The following is a 13,292-nucleotide window of genomic DNA, read 5'->3' as shown; positions in this document are numbered from 1 at the left end:
CAGCAGAAACGACTCACCCACAGCAGTTCTCTCTAGCTCTGCTGCAGATTGTTCGAACTCGGTGGGCTATAGCGCCACCAGCGCAACCAATAGGAAGCGTGAACACATTACAGCAGGATTTATTTAAAGAACCCTTGAACTATGATATTTATCCCGTTACATACACCCCCCTTAAATCCTGCTTAATGTGGAAATACCATAACAAGAAAAACCAGCAGTGAAGAAAGATAAAGAGAAAAACAGATATGGAACTCACACTTCATGTTTCCAATTAATAAAGAAGAGAAGAAAAACTGCGCACTGAGTAGGATTATCTGTCAATCAAAAGATTCTTCCATAAGAAGTACCTACAAACAAGGGTGGCGCCTAACCCCAGTCTGAAAGTGGACAAAAGAGATGCCTGTTACACCTCAAAATTTCATAACGTAATAACTCATTTGATTTCTAATCTCTGTATCAATCAGTTTCTTTTTTGTGTTCCCCACTTTGCATGAAATCAAATGTAACATTTTATGTGAAAATGCTTTTAACTAAATAAACAAAAGAACTCACTGTAGAGTCTGGACTGTCTATGTGTTGTTTGTTCATTTCACAAATCAGTCTTTTAGTAGGCTTAATGACTCTGCCAAATCTAGTTTGAGTTACGACAGCCTCAACATGTCTTGGCTGTGTGCACACCACAGGTTCCTTTATGACGTCATTTGTGAACTGCTCTCTTTGAGTCGAGTCAGAATCTTGACCTTTCACTTCAGGTAAATCAACATCACTTGTTACATTTTGATCACTTCTTTCGACATCAATTTCCATTCTGACATCACTTCGGTCATTCAGGTTCCCAGCACCAGCACTTGCAGAGTCCAGCATCACTGACACACAATCTGACGCATCAAGTGAATCTGTATGGATTGTATGAACATCCTCTTCAGCAAAATCATTAGGATTACTTAATATCCAGTTTGCAGTTCTGTCGTCATGGTCAATTCCATCTCCTTGAACTTCAATTTCATCATTCACATCATTGTCCTTTTGATCTGATTCCTGAGGTTCATCAACTGGTAGGAAGTTCACAGGTAACAAAAGATTTCTATGGACTACTCTCACTTTGTCTGAGTTGATTTCTCGAATCCTGTAAACATTGATATCAGGACACACAGCAATGACTTCATACGGAGATGAATCCCATTTGTCAGAAACTTTTCTTCTACCTTTTTCACCTCTGTTCGCAACCAACACTCTATCTCCGACAGCCAGAGGACAGCCCTTCACCTTTCTGTTGTAAAGTCTGCCATGCCGTTCCTGTTCTTTCATAGTGTGCATCCTTGCTATGTGTGCTGCTTCATGCAAATCTTTCTTCAGCTTGGACACAAAATCTTTGTAATCCACCACATTCTCATTTGAAAGCACATTTTGAAACAGAATGTCAATTGGGAGACGAGGAACTCTGCCAAACATAAGAAAGAATGGCGCAAAACCCATTGTCTCATGTTCCGTGCAGTTGTAACAGAAGGTAAGTTGCAGCAACATCTGTGGCCATTTTGCCTTTGCTTTAGGGGGCAATGTCCTGATCATGCTACCAAGAGTCCTATTGAACCTCTCAGCAATGCCGTTCCCCATTGGGTGGTACGGTGTTGTGTGGGACTTGTCTACACCCGCCATGGTCAATAGTTCCTTGATTAGCTTGCTCTCGAAATTCGCCCCCTGGTCAGAATGAATTCTTTTGGGGAAACCATAAACTAGAAAGAAGTCATTCCAGAGTCTTTTTGCAACTTGTTTGGCCGACTGATTCTGGCATGGAAACGCATGGGCCATTTTTGTAAAATGATCCGTCACAATCAGCACATCTACAGACTTTCCTTCTTTGACCTCTGCCTGACCAAAAGTCGATGCAGACCAGCTCAAGCGGCTCAGATGTTCGGATACTTTCTAAAGGAGCACAAGCATTGGGTTCTGAGGTTTTACCAACCACACATCGATGACAATTCTTCACATAATCATCAATATCTTTTTTCATTCCAATCCAGAAGAATCTTTGTCTCGCCAATGACAGTGTCCTGCTACGTGCTTGATGACCTGCCGTATCATGGATTCCATGGAGAACTTGCGCTTTTAATGAAGCAGAGGTACAACAAACAGGTAGATTTTCTTGTTTAGCTTTGGATCTCTTTTCACCTTATACAGCACACCATCACGGACAACAAGTTTATCATGGTGTTTCAACAGTTTCCGCACACTTGTGGATTCCTTTGTTTGTTCTCTCTTAGATGGTTTCCGACGTCTTTCAATATAGTACAGAATCCGACACAAGGTGCTGTCCTTCTCCTGTTCGTTCACGATGTTGCTGTGCTGCAAAGGAGGGCTAAACTGTTGTGGTTGTGAGATGGCTGGCACTGACCCCAATACTTCACTCAAACCCCCAGTAGTGTGTGCTGCTAACACCGCAGAAACTTCCTGGCTCCCAGAAGAACCTGAAGGCAAGAGTGTATCACTGGTTGGGTCACATGAACCTTTGCCATCCTTCTGCACCACCTGATGGTTACTTGTGCACTTGAAAGCATCTTGGACAGTGTCGTCAACTATACCACTGACATCCTTCAAGAGAGATAAGTACGGTTCAGTGATAAGGCGATGTCCTATGCAAGACTGGACAAATGGCTCACGGCTCAAAGCATCCGCAACAACATTTTTTGTTCCTGGGACGTACTTCAGATCAAAACTGTAGGAAGCAAGTTTTGCCACCCATCGCTGCTCACATGCATCAAGTCGGGGTTTAGTCAGGATATATGTAAGAGGATTATTGTCGGTCCATGCCGTAAAGTGCCGTCCTCTCAGCCAGTGGCTAAACTTTTCACAGATAGCCCACTTTAAGGCAAAGAACTCTAATCTGTGAGCTGGATAGTTCATTTGTGAGCGAGACAGAGTCCTACTTGCAAAGGCTACAGGTCTGGCAATTTCTTCACCAGGCAGAACCTGTGACAATACAGCTCCCACTCCATCGAAAGATGCATCAACAGCCAAAATGAAAGGTCGTTCAAAGTCTGGATGAGCCAGCGTCACATTTTTAGTAAGTTCTAGTTTTAGGGTGTGCAAAGCTTCTTCACAATCAGCCGTCCAGTCAGCGGGGGAAAGTTTGAGGTAACTAATTTTCTTTCTTGGTCTATGTCCTTTTGTGACAGGAGTCCGTTTGACTGAGCCTGATGTCAACTTGAATAAAGGCTTAGCTTTTGCTGAACATCCTTCAATAAAATGTTGATAGTACAGAACCATTCCAAGAAAGGACCTGATCTTTTTTTGATATGGTGTTTTTCCATCAGGCTCCATCAAATCAGAAGCTTGAATATTGTTAATCGCCTCAACTTTACCAGGATCAGTCTTAATCCCTTCTTCACACACAATGTGCCCAAGAAATTTCACAGATCGTCGCAAGAAACAACATTTCTTTGGAGCCAACTTCAGGTTGTGATGTGACAAGCGCAAGAGAACCATTTCGAGACGTTGGAGGGCTACAGACTCAGAAGAGGCAAACACCATCAAATCATCAAGGTAACAGAGAACGCTGCTAAAATTCTCATCTCCAAAGATAGACATCATCATTCTTATGAAAGTGGCTGGGCTATTAGAAAGACCCTGAGGAAGCCTATTGTACTCATGGAGTCCAAATGGTGAAGAGAATGCAGTGTACTTTTTATGTTCTTCTTCTAGGGGAACATTATAATACCCTGAGGTAAGATCCATGGTTGAGAAGAAGGTGTTTCCTCCCAATGCAGCTAACACATCGGACTGGTGTGGCAAAGGGTAGGCGTCTCTGACAGTCCTCGCGTTTAACCATCTAAAATCAGTGCAGATCCTGAGATCGCCATTTTTCTTCCAAACTAGTACGAGAGGGGAAGCATAGTCACTATGTGACTTGCGAATGATTCCTTTCTCCTCCATCTCATTTAACGCTGTCCTCAGTTTAGCATACTGGCTCGGTGGTATACGCCTATATGGGAAACGGAAGGGTCTGTCATCAGTTAAGTTAATTCGATGGACAACGCCTTTAGCTTCTCCGCACTCCATTTTGTCTCTTGAGAAAACTGACTTGTACTTCTCAATGATGTGCAACAACTTGTCTTTCCATTGGGATGACACTTCACATGACTCTAAATCAAGTTCACCAAGGTTCAAATCATTCAAGACACACTTCATCTCTTCGCTTGATCTGTGTGGTAAGGGTTCCTCAGTACACTGCAGATTAGACTGAATTTGTTTCGGCAGCGGCAAATCTTGCACAGCAATACAAGGTGACACGTCAGCTATTTTTGCACTTCTCTTCAACACAACTTGATGATTAGTGGGGTTGATGACTTTCAAGGGGATAGAACCATCTCCCCATAGTGGTGTTATGACCCTCCCGACCAATATCTGTCTAGGTCTTGATTTGGACTCGGTCGGTTCTACAATGACAGTGCTTCCCACTGACAAAACAGAAGACTGAGGTAGCTTACCCCAAACTAGATGTTCAGTTTGTGGCTCTAACGTCACACTCCTTTGTAACTTTACAGTACCGATTTTCTCAGGTATGGATTCGCCTCTCCATCTTTCTGCATTTGAGAAAAGAGATAGAAACATACAGCACTCATCACTCTCATTGTTACTTGACTTAGACATTAGCCTCCAGTAACCGTCAGTTTCTCTCAGTTGCATCAGAAGTCTCTTTATAACGTTTGTGCCCAAAATCATCTCTTCGGTCTGCCCAGGCACAACTAAAGCAGAAATTATCATGGGGCAGCCGTACACTGTAGCTTTAAGATCATAGACTGCAGTAGGGTCAACACGATGGCCACCACAACCAACAATGACAATATCTTGTGCTGACTGGCTTGTCATATCTGGAATACTTTTCAACAACCTTTCTCCAGCGGACTCGCTAATTGTACATGCCATTGATCCACTATCAATTAAAGCTTTAAGGGTGATATCATTTTCAACTGAGACAGATGTGTAAAACAAGCTATCAGCTTTGGGAACTCTCTGTACACCTTGGAAGATGACTGTTTTGTCTGAAGTTACATCACTGAACATTTGACATAAAGATTCATAATCCATTTCATCTTCAAAACTGGATATGGGAGATTCACTCTCAAGATCTACGTGATCCTCCCTCACACGTAGATCACTTAGTTTGACTGCTGGTTGACTGAGGAAGCATTCTTCCTTTCCTGTGGACACCGGAATCTGGGATGGTCAGGCGAAAAACACTGGAAACAGAGCCTTTTGTCTCTACAGTGAGTAAAAGCAGAATGTGAGGTGTCCTTGCACACTAAGCATGGTGTATCATTCAAGCCTGTAATTCTAGACATGGTGCTTCTCTTTCTATACTCCTTGCTCGCCTGCGCATTAACACTATTATTCATCAGAACTCTCTCCAGCATATCGATAACTTTTTCCAGAGCCATGTTTTCTGACTGTTTTGACTGAAGTGAATCCTGTTCAGCTTTCACTGGGAATGGGCTAGGACTTACACGCATTTCATTCATAGCGATTTTCTTTTCACATTCAATCTGTCTATTTCCTTGTCCAGCAGCTCTGAGACATTTCTCTGAATGATACTCGTTCAGGATCTCTTGTACTTCATGAGCTGTCCATTTATCAATGGTTTTTGAACGAAATGTCAGCGCTAGATCTGAGTTTGGACAATTCCTAATGAACATGCGTGTGACTTCGATCAGTTGGTTGTCTAGCACCTTTCCTTGTTGTTTCAGACACTCAGCTGTGATGTCAGCAGTATGGTTCAGGCGTAACCAGTAATCAAAGGGATCCTCCTGAGGTTCTGGAAGAGTGGTGTAGAAATCTTGCAAAGGGACAGGAGAATACTGTTGGCAACTGAAATGCTTCCGTAATAGGGTGTAGATTGCAACAGGATTTGTTCTGATATCTAATCCGCTAGACAACATCCCCACTTTAACAACATCTTTGGCTTTGCCTCTCAAGTGGATTAAAATTTCTTCACCCTGCTCTTCAGTAGGCAGGAACCCCTTTCTTATGAAGTTTTTCATGAGCTCCACCCACTCATCGAGTGTAACAGTGTCTGATGCGTCACCTCTGAAAATTGGAGGATCTTTAACTTCTCTCTGACGCACTACTTGAATCTGCGATGCACTTGACATGGAGCTCTGGTCAGGCGTGTATCTACTATTGTGGTTATTTTGCGTATGCTTGGATGTAACTTCTCTTTGACTGTGCAAATTCAAATGTGCAAGTATACTCTCCGCCAGTTGCAGGCCTACTTGCTGCACTATGTTACCCATCTGACTCATCATATCACTGGTAAGGACTGGAGTTGATGTACTAATAGGCTGCGTATTTACAGAACTGCTTAAATTTACAGGAGCTGTGTTCTCATTGACATTTGGGGCAGGAAATGTGTTCGCTTCTAACCCATTGTAGGCACCACCCATTACAGAGCTAGGGCTAATGTCTGGAAAGGGAATTGGTGTCGCTAACAGACCTCTCCCTCGACCAACACTAACTGGAGTTTCTAGATACTGAGATCCCGTCAACCTTGTGTCGTCCATAATCAACTAATAGGAGTAAAAAAATATTAAAAAAAAAAAAAAAAAAAAGAGGAAAAGAGAGAAAAAAAAAATGTGTACACTATATTCTATTATGATACCTGGAGTCAATAAAAATATTAAACCACTTCAAAGTGTCCATTCAAAAGTCACTTCCCAGGTATTTTTTATTTTTATTTTTAAAGTCCAGGGACAACTAATAAAATCTTAGCTGAAGGTCCCGTGCAGTGAAGAATGACGACAGGCCCACCGGTCCGATGTTGGGATGATCTTCAACCACCTCGATTGAAGTCCTGAGTCACGGCACCAATGTGACCCTCTTTGGTTTTTCTCTCTGGCCCGTCTTGTCTCACCCTTCATTAACACGACATTAAAACGACTCACCCACAGCAGTTCTCTCTAGCTCTGCTGCAGATTGTTCGAACTCGGTGGGCTATAGCGCCACCAGCGCAACCAATAGGAAGCGTGAACACATTACAGCAGGATTTATTTAAAGAACCCTTGAACTATGATATTTATCCCGTTACATATATATATAGAAAGTTTAAACAAATTTGGAACAAAATTTCTTACCTACCCTGCCTTTAATATTAATACTAAATATTAATATTAATATTAAAGACTATAAATCACTACAACTGCATAAAGAGAGCTGCAATCCTTTTCGTTTGTCAGTTTCTGGCAGGCCTTCTGGCAACATGTTACATGTTTTATGAAAAGTGAAGTCTGCACAACTATTGTACTCAGGGTACTACATTTCTCTCTAAGAATGTGCAGAGTATTGTCACTGTATACAGTAAATGCTGATATTTGATAAGAATACTCATTTCCCTTTATCTCATCACATTAGTAAATGACAGTTAAAAGTGAAGTGGGTATATTTAGGGTTAATTTTAGAAAAGTAATGTAAACTCTGTGACTCTGTGACACTGTTTGAGGCTCCTGACCAGGCCAACACAACAATTATTTATTTTACTAGCAGAGGTTCTGTGAGGTTGATTTTAAACCATGGTTCATTCTGTGGTCAAAAATAATCTGCATTAGCTCACGGAAGCTCAGCCCCTGCATTGTTTTACACAGCAGAGGTAAGAAATGGATATTATTCATCTAACCTAATCTGATTATTTATGCAAAAATGTAACAAAGAGAATGCATGCTCTACAAGATTTCATTGCACAACTTCCTTAAGCTAAGCACACAGCTTAAGTTTATCTCTGCAATAAACACAGTAATACAATAATGGACTCCTGCTTTTCATGTGAACCTTCATGCAGCCAATAATTACAAAGGCATCCAGATGGAAGCTTGGCCAGGACCCCTTGGTGTCACTTTTTAACTCACAGTGGACCCCTTTAACATATTTAGAGGTTCAGGGAACTCCATTGCTTTTAGTTGTTTGCCTTATGCGTCAGATTAAGATACATTTAATTCTTTGCATGCATTTGTAAAAGCAGAAAATGTTCATGCTCCATGAACGCATGCAGTCATATCTCATTCTTCTTCCTCTTCTTTTTATTAATGCAAAAGAAGAAACGACACTGAACTGAAATGCAAAGACCATAAAATGAAAGGAAAGGGGGAAAAATACAAGCAAGTAAACAAAAGGCACCTCAGTCAATAAAAAGATAAGGTCGTAATTCTTAAAGTTGGTTGTTTGGATATATACTATTAAAGATGTTAGAAATACAAAATTTTCACTTTTCCAGTAAATACTACTAGAAAGAAATATTCCTGTTCAAAAAAAATGTACATCTAGGGGATGAGTAAACTGTATTGCATAAAAATTGCTTTATATATGTGACGAGCAGGGCGGGTGAGAGCCGTGAGGGAAAGGCACGAGGCCAGTGAAGCAAGTGATAACGAGCATCAGCTGCGAGGCGCACTGGCCTCAAATCTCTCACAGAGGAGCTCCAGAAGCATAAAAGGACAAGCGATGACAGTGAAGGACGAGAGAGGACCAGGCCTGGACTTCATTTTATGTTTTATTATGTTTGTGTGGCCAGCAGACGTCCGTGAGGGTCTGCTGCCATTACTTTCGTTTTGTTCTTTGTTTGTTTTATATTAAAGTTATGTTGAATGTTCGCCGGTTCCCGCCTCCTTCTTCCCGTAACTATGTTACATTGGTGCCGAAATCCGGGAGGAAGGAGGGACATGCTGTCGGAGAGCTCTCACTGCTGAGGGGGATTGCGGTGCTGTGGAGTTCGGGCAGTGCAGGAGTGTGAAGACCACGAGTGGCTGCCTGAGGCGGTGGTGCTGGATCGATTATCAACAGGTGGGACGGAGAGCTCGCTGCCATGCTCCTGGGAAGAGGTGGGGTGGCTGCTGTCCAGGAGGGAGTGGAGGAGTCGCCGCCGTTCGCCGTGGGCTGGAGCCTGCTGCCGTCCACCATGAAGGGGAGGGGCAGGGAACGGGGGACTCGCTGCCAGCTGCCCTCAGTCGGAGGAGCCATCGCCGACCGCCAGGGGGCCGAGGAGGATCGAGCCGTCCACCGAGCGCCCAGTACCATCGCATGGCACCGTGAGGAAGAGCTTCTCAGCTGGCTGAGGACCGAGCTGCAGTGTGTCCGGGAACCGGACCAAGAATTTTTTTTTTCCTCTCTTCCCTCTCGTTCTGTCGCTCTGTGTTGCTTCCGCCTCCTTTTCTCTCGTCACGTCTGTCCTTACCCCCAGGTGCTGCAGCCGCCGAGACAGGCCCCGGGGGGGGAGTAGAGTGCAGTCTCTGGAGTACCCCCCGGCCTGTGAGGGGCGATGGGGGTATGTGACAAGCAGGGCGGGCGAGATAGTTTCAATGAATTTTAATATATATAGATTATATGAACTATAAATAAGGTGTAAATATACTACATTTAAATATGATGTGACCTTGTATGTTTGAGTCTATCGCTATATATTATCAACTATATAAACTTCAGAACTTTCACTTGCACTGATAGAGAAAGATAATTTCTTTTATTTGTCCTCTTTCACAGACAAGTGTTTTCCATTAGTGTAAATGCATTTAAATTCTTCATTTTCAGCAAAAGAGTTTTAAATCACGCTGGCTCTCTCGCAAGAAGTGAATCACAGTTTCTCTCTGTTGCAAAGCATGTGATTGGCTGTTTGCCACTGATGTCACGGATTCATGTGCACGCACTCCACAAACTCAGGATCAAAGTTGAGTTGACAGAGAAATCTAAATATAATGCCATAGCTAAATGTAATGAAGCACTTTTCATGATTAGTTAACCTTGAGAGCTGTAATAGTAAAAACGTGCTAAAAGAGAGAGTAAAGGTTCACGCGGCCTCATAATTCCTGTAGTTACGAGATTCTAACTTGTAAAAAGCGTTTACATTCTCGTAGAGCTCGTAATTATGGCTTGTAAGCTGGGAGTTTTCTGAAAGCTCCCAGATGTACCACGTGGCCGCTGTACCACCTGGCTGCTGTAGATTCATAGGCGTTGATAGTGGTGCCATAGAAACGCATAATTCCCAGTCCAAAGACGTGAACAGCTCCGTGAACAGCTCCGTGAACAGCTCCGAATATGACGTCACGTGTTGTCATCTCAAGATTCCAGTAAATATGAGGTGGCGTGAATGCAGCATAAAGGTGCGTTCACGCGGCCTCGTAATTCCTGTAGTTACGAGATTCTAACTTGTAAAAAGCGTTCACATTCTCGTAGAGCTCGTAATTATGGCTTGTAAGCTGGGAGTTTTCTGAAAGCTCCCAGATGTACCACGTGGCCACTGTACCACCTGACTGCTGTAGATTCATAGGCATTGATAGTGGTGCCATAGAAACGCATAATTCCCAGTTCAAAGACGTGAACAGCTCCGTGAACAGCTCAGAATATAACGTCACGTGTTGTTATCTCAAGATTCCGGTAAATATGAGGTGGCGTGAACACAGCATAAAGGTGCGTTCACGCAGCATAAAGGTGCGTTCACACAGCCTCGTAATTCTTGTAGTTACGAGATTCTAGCTTGTAAAAAGCGTTCACGTCCTCGTAGAGCTCATAATTACGGCTTGTAAGCTGGGAGTTTTCTGAAAGCTCCCAGATGTACCATGTGGCCGCTGTACCACCTGACTGCTGTAGATTCATAGGCGTTAATAGTGGTGCCATAGAAACGCATAATTCCCAGTCCAAAGACGTGAACAGCTCTGTGAACAACTCAGAATATAACGTCACGTGTTGTTATCTCAAGATTCCGGCAAATACGAGGTGGCGTGAATGCAGCATAAAGGTGTTTTCACGCGGCCTCGTAATTCCTGTAGTTACGAGATTGTAGCTTGTAAAAAGCGTTCACGTCCTCGTAGAGCTCGTAATTGCAGCTTGTAAGCTGGGAGTTTTCTGAAAGCTCCCACATGTACCACATGGCCGCTGTACCACCTGACTGCTGTAGATTCATTTAGGCATTGATAGTGGTGCCATGGAAACGCATAATGCCCAGTCCAATGACCAAAAGGACGTGAACAGCTCCGAATATAATGTCACGTGTTGTTATCTCAAGATTCCGGTAAATACGAGGTGATGTGAATGCAGCATAATACTTGGCAATTTTAAATGGAAAGATGTTAGCCCATCACAGCAGTGGGCGTTTACACTTAAGTCTCACAGCAGACACGTCCCTTAAAATAGAGCGTTCAAATAAGAGGGCTAAAATCAGGGTAGCTAAAATGCCTTTTATTTCTAAATGATGACAATGTTTGATGTAAAAAGCATACGAACATTAAAAGTGCACCCCAGGAAACATTATAAAACAAAACAAAGCAATTCATGACCCCTTTAAAGTAATGTACACTGTGTGCAGAATTATTAGGCAAGTTGATTTTCTGATCATATTTTTTTCCAAGCACATTTTACCAATTCCAAACCACATCAATCTTGATAACTACTATTAATTTTGTATTTAAAGGTGCCCTAGAACCCTTTTTCACAAAATGTAATATAAGTCTAAGGTATGCCCTGAATGTGTCTGTGAAGTTTCAGCTCAAAATACCCCATAGATTTTTTATCATTCAAATTTTTAACTGCATTTTGGGGCATAATTAAAAATGCTCCGATTCTGTGCGTGTCCCCTTTAAATGCTCGCGCTCCCCGTCCCCAAGCTCGCGAATCTATAATACATCGCATAAACAAAGTTCACACAGCTAATATAACCCTCAAAATGGATCTTTACAAAGTGTTCGTTGTGCAGCATATCAGATCATGTAAGTATAGTATTTATTTGGATTGTTTACATGAGTTTTTGAATGAGTTTGATGGCATGCTGAGGCTAACGGGGCTAAAGCTAACGTTACACACTGTTGGAGAGATTTATAAAGAATGAAGTTGTGTTTATGAATTATACAGACTGCAAGTGTTTAAAAATGAAAATAACGACATGGTCTCCATGAATACAGTAAGAAACAGTGGTAACTTTAACCACATTTAACAGTACATTAGCAACATGTTAATGAAACATTTAGAAAGACAATTTACAAATATCACTAAAAATATCATGGATCATGTCAGTTATTATTGCGCCATCTGCCATTTTTCGCTATTGTCCTTGCTTGCTTACCTGCATAAAGTCTGTTGATCCCGCTGTGCAGCTCCACTCCAGACATTAATACTGGCTTGTCTAATGCCTTGAACATGGGCTGGTATATGCAAAAGTTGGGGGTGTACATATTAATGATCCCAAATGTTGAGTCACAGTTGGTGTTATGTTGAGATTTGCCTGTTCTTCAGAGGTCTTTTGCACAAATCAAATTTACATAAGGAGGAAACAATGGTGTTTGAGACTCACTGAATGTCATTTCCATTTACAGAACTCTAATTATTTAACTATGCTGAGGTAAATTCAATTTTCAATTCTAGGGCACCTTTAATCATTTATATGTGATATATAATAATTGTTCATGAACCTAGCTGGAGTCTCCAGTCAGGATCTCAGAGATTTACCCTGCGTTCCATTCGAAAGGGCTCATCCCTATGCCCTAATCCCTTCAAAGGGTTTACCCTCCAGAGTGAGAGCTTCGAAGGGATGAAGGGTGAAGGGGTCAAAAAAACTATTTTTTTGGAACGCACTTCTGCGTCATCTTAACAAGACAATCAAGGGGGAGTAGATTGTGCAAGCTGCGCCTTTTGTTTAACGTTAGTTTATTTATTTATTTATTTTTGGTTTATCGCACCATAATGTATATTGTGTCTATGTATTTGAAACATTTGAATGGACTGATAAAAGGAGCTGTAAAGTATTTTTGTTGAAGTACAATGTCATTTTGACTATAATAATGTACCAAATCTAACTCGTATAAATATTACAGTAGTATAGAAAAATACTATACACACATTTATAGGTAAAGTCGAACTCCTAACCTCCTGTTCCCATTCTGAGACGTCAAAGAACTTCCCTGTGCAAAGGATCATGGAGGCCCGAAGTGTCCATCAGTTGTACCCTTCGAAATCCTTCATTCCGAAGGGCCCTTTGAAGTGGCCAGTTTTGAGCACTTCGGTTTGGAACGACCCTTCAATATGGCGGCCATGATTGTTTTCACTCTAAAGTGCCCTTCGGAGGGTGATTTATCCCGTTTGGAACGCACCGCAAGTTTAGGTAAAGAATTAAAAAAAAAAAAAAAGACCCCCACTTAAAGGTGTAGTGTGTAAATTTTAGCGGCATCTAGCGGTGAGGTTGTGAACTGCAACCAACGGCAACTCACACCTCCCTTTTGCGTGATTTGTGAAGCTACGCTGGCCGTCTGGCCAACACAAGTCAAAGA

The sequence above is a fragment of the Megalobrama amblycephala genome, linkage group LG9, assembly GCF_018812025.1.
Source record: "Megalobrama amblycephala isolate DHTTF-2021 linkage group LG9, ASM1881202v1, whole genome shotgun sequence".
Classification (NCBI taxonomy): Eukaryota; Metazoa; Chordata; class Actinopteri; order Cypriniformes; family Xenocyprididae; genus Megalobrama; species Megalobrama amblycephala.
The sequence above is the reverse complement of the archived record's forward strand: the minus strand, read 5'-3'. Positions refer to the sequence as shown.